Source organism: Triticum aestivum, chromosome 3A, assembly GCF_018294505.1.
Source record: "Triticum aestivum cultivar Chinese Spring chromosome 3A, IWGSC CS RefSeq v2.1, whole genome shotgun sequence".
NCBI classification, from domain to species: Eukaryota; Viridiplantae; Streptophyta; class Magnoliopsida; order Poales; family Poaceae; genus Triticum; species Triticum aestivum.
Window position 1 is genome coordinate 667,337,505 of NC_057800.1, and position 4,424 is coordinate 667,341,928.

General features: G+C 42.5%; 1 pseudogene; it reads right to left on the reverse strand.

The window, feature by feature from the left end:
• Window positions 1-336: 336 nt before the first annotated feature.
• On the reverse strand, window positions 337-3,408 carry LOC123063079 (serine/threonine-protein phosphatase 7 long form homolog; annotated as a pseudogene).
• Between the last annotated feature and the right edge of the window lie 1,016 nt (window positions 3,409-4,424).

Sequence of the window (4,424 nt, forward strand, 5' to 3'; positions counted from 1 at the left end):
ATTCGATTTATTTTCCTTTCACTGTAGCAATCTGGAATATTCTCATGAATGCGTGGCACAACAAAGCCAAAAAAGTTTTGCAGTTTCCTGTGACATGTCACAAGCTGCCACTATTCGATATGCCCTCTGTACTTTACAACCAAAATATGTTCACTTAACAGGAACTGTAGCAACAACCTAAAACTGAAGCAGTACCAAGAATTCTAACTTGAAAGCCATTCTTTAGTAACCATGGCAGGATACTTTCAGTACAACATCAGTCATACTTTCCAGCTTTCAGTTTAAGTTGGTAGATAACAAGTTGCACTAGACAACTAGAATGAAGTAGAAAATGTCTGAAATCAAACTCAGACAAATTTAGCATTTGGTGACAACATGATGCCATATTCATACAAGGTAGGTTGCCACATGAACTTATCAAATAAGGAGTGAGAAAACTTAGTTTTTAAACTATTACAATCCATATTGGGGATGGCCATTCTAATCAACTGCTTGCTACGGACTCCTAGATTGATGCCTACTAGTTCTAACCAGCTCATTAGAGTTGGTCTGTTGGGTCACTTGACCTACATCTTGTGTTGTAGGTTCTCCATCGCTCATTGCTTCACCAGCCTTCAAGTATGTTGTAAAACCTTTGCTAGAGTATATCCATTCATTAAACACATTAGAATTGCTCTCTTTTGGGGGGCTTGGTGGCTGAGCAATATAGGAAGCATCATCGTCAGATGGAATATCTTCAATCTTCAGTGGTAACCTAGCCTCAGTGAGCATGCTTTGCAGCCTAGGCTCCAAGTTCAGATCTGACAAATTTCCTACACAGGACCTCAATACAGATTTCCCTATCTTCTTGCATCTACTAGTAGTAGCACATTTTATCCCCCATGTGGCATTCTTTAACTCACGTAACCCCTACAAGTGACAAAACAAATATTGCATTACACATTTATTACTATATAATGCAAATAATACAATTAAAGTGTTGCACACACTTACAATTCGAGCCAGTGGCGGACCACTAGGCATGTAGCCAGTCCATTCGATACTATCTCGAGGATATGGAATAGATTTATCTAGGCCGCCCAAGCACTGAGAATCGAAGAATACTGTGTACATACCATTTTGTTGGAACCAATGTCTGTAATCAGGGAAACTAGCTACATCGAAGGGAATTTCTTCTGACAACACACTTGCTTGAACGCGATTGTATTCTTGAACGTAATTGACATGGAATTCCTCCCAATTATGCGATTTTCCTGCAGAATGCTTAATTTTTCGCTGTCTCCGAAGCTCTGCCTCGCCACGTGGAATAGAAGGTGGAATGGCCTGTCTTAATCCAAATTGTCGCATCACCCTATCTGGATAGTGAAACTCCACAATTCAACAATGCATGAGTGGTACTCTAGCATACCACCAACCAGAATCATCATGAACTTGGATAGGCATCTGTTCCAGAAGATCATCATATGGTTGCCAATCAATTGCACCTTCTCGAATCAAATCAATCTGATTCCGATAGTATTCATTACCTATATATATTTCATTGCAAGGTAAGAAAAATATTTGTGGTAGCACAAATGACGTGTAATAAATTTAGTTATTAGAATACAATACCAGCATTATGAGGGACATCAAATGCGTGTGCAGCACACCACTTTGCTCAAAAAACAGGGTTATAATCCAAATGTACTTCTTCATCTTCCTCTTCTTCAGGTTCCTCTCCTTCTTTAGGCTTCTCAAAAATAACTTTAGGACGACCAAGTGGCAAACGGGACCAAGACCATAATTGTAGTAGCAATAAAGGCCCTGAAATTTCTAGTCTCTCCTTCTCAGCACACATGCTCAATTGTCTATACAACAGAGCAAGAGTAGCTACTCCCCAATTATACTCTGTTGGCTGTCCTAAAATTTGCATAAATTGGAGATACATAGCTGGCACTCCATCTCCAGATGTATCCGTAAGGACTATGGAGCCAAGGATTCCTAGAACAAGTGCTCGAGCATGCCAATTAATATCCCTATCCATTGGATTATCCGGCAACACATGGAAGCGTTCTCGTAGTTTTCCCAAATTTAGAGAGTATTGTGAATCCCTCACAACAATATTATCATCACTTTTTCTCCTTTTCTTTTGTTTCATGTGTTGTTCATCCATGGGAATCCCAAGCAACCTCTCAACTAATTCCGACCATGGCGCATCAGCTATGCCAACAAGTGGTTTACCATGGATAGGCAGCCCCCACAAACAACTGACGTCTTGCAGTGTAATAGTCATTTCTCCTACAGGTAAGTGAAAACTATTTGTCTTGGGCCGCCAACGTTCCACCAACGCTGATATCAAGTATTTGTCGACATTGATTTTCCTCATCATTGCAATCTGATAAAAACCAAGGTTCTCTAAAGCTGGCCTACATAGAGGATCAAATGGGATGCCAACATGATGACACCGTACGTTCAAGGAAACATTAGGCTGCATTAATACAAACAGAAATCAGTTTAAGCCAAACACCAAGTATAACAGACCACATGCAAATTCAACAAAGACTCACATTTTCCCAAGATTTGGATATTTTATGTTGGCTGTGAGGCATCCATAATAAATCACTAAAATGCCCATTTGTATTCATTTCAGTACCCTGTCACAAGATAAAAGGAACAAGTAAGCCTTCGGAGTGCACTACATCAATCATTTGCATTTATTCTTCAGAGTATTAGATAAACCTCAGTAAATCATATTATCTCTCAGTAAGAGCTATGCTTATGAAACCAATGGCAAATCACTAAAGCAGCCGCATGAGCAATATCAATCATTTACTGTCAACTACATACAAGTACCAGGTTGCACACTTCCAGTCATGAAAATTCAGGAATAGAATTTTTTTTGGCACAATATCAATACCAATCTATTAATCAGAAGAAGAGAAAAATACCATGCAATACATAGAAGATATCTGCTAGCATCTACTGTAGTGTGCTATTCAATTGGAGATCAGGAAGAACATACAGTTTGAGGGAAAAATAACAGTACCTACCGTCCTGTGCTCCGGCGGCTGACGATTGAGGCTGCGAGGAATGCAGGGACGAGGAACGGAACAGACGTGGTGACCGCGGTCGAGAGAAGATAGAAGGGCCGTCAACTGCGCCAATCTCGCCGTGGTGGCGCAACCTACTTTGACAGTGAGGAGGTGGACGAGGGGATTACAGGGAGGCGGCCTTGAGGAGTTTGGCGAGAGATGAGGTGGAGGGCGGAGGCGGCCGTGGATAGGTGGTCGCGGGGATCAAAGGTGGAGGGCGGCGGCGGCCGTGGATATGTGCTCGCGGGGACGAGAGGTGGAGGGCGGCGGCGGCGGCCGTGGAGAGGTGGCCGAGGTGATAATGGGCCAAAGTTGCTGGATTGCGGATGGGGCCCAACCTAACGGTGGCCGTGATCGATGCTAGCGCCCCGATCTGGACGTCGCTTATACTAGCGTCCGCGTGTGGACGCTGTAATGCCTAGCGTTCTTCCTATTTCTCAAATTAGGAATTATCCTTTCCTTGTTTCATAATTCCGTGATTATTAATTACTATTAATAAAAAATTCGGAGAAAAGAAGCAGCCCATGGAGATATGCTATAGAAAGGCCCACACAGATGGCTCGCTTACTATGCATCTTTCCAACCAACCATGCAAAAAAAACTATGCATCTTTCCTTATTGCTGCCGATAGATCCCGTACGTACGTGTGCGATGTCCCCCCTAGGCTGTTTTATCCGTTTGTGGAAGCTTTTAGTCGGTAGATTTGATATTAGTTTTTCTCTCAAGCACGCCAAGGTGACCAAAGCGAGGCAGGGTAGATTGCTACTCTCTCCGTTCTGTACTAAATCAGCGACTATTAATATGGATTGGAAGGAGTAGTAAAATATAGACTAAATTCTACACGTGTTTGATGATAAGTTGGTGGTTATTAGACATGTACTTGAAGGTGTTTCCTAATGAAGGTCATAGTAATTTTCTGTATTACTAAGAGCAACTCTAGCAGACCCCGCATCCCGTCGGCCCGCAAAACGTGTTTGCAGTTCACGCAAAACCGCTTTTGCACTATTAATATGGATTGGAAGGAGTAGTAAAATATAGAATAAATTCTATACGTGTTTGATGATAAGTTGGTGGTTATTAGACATGTACTTGAAGGTGTTTCCTAATGAAGGTCATAGTAATTTTCTGTATTACTAAGAGCAACTCTAGCAGACCCCACATCCCGTCGGCCCGCAAAACGCGTTTGCAGTTCACGCAAAACCGCTTTTGCGGGTCGGCGCGGGCTGGCACAGATGCAGACTCCCCCAAACAGATTCGTAAAAAAGTATATTCGTGAAATATGCCTTTTTACGGGTCGGCGTTTATGGGATCTGCTCGGGCACCACCGCGACGACCCGCAAACAGATAAACTGC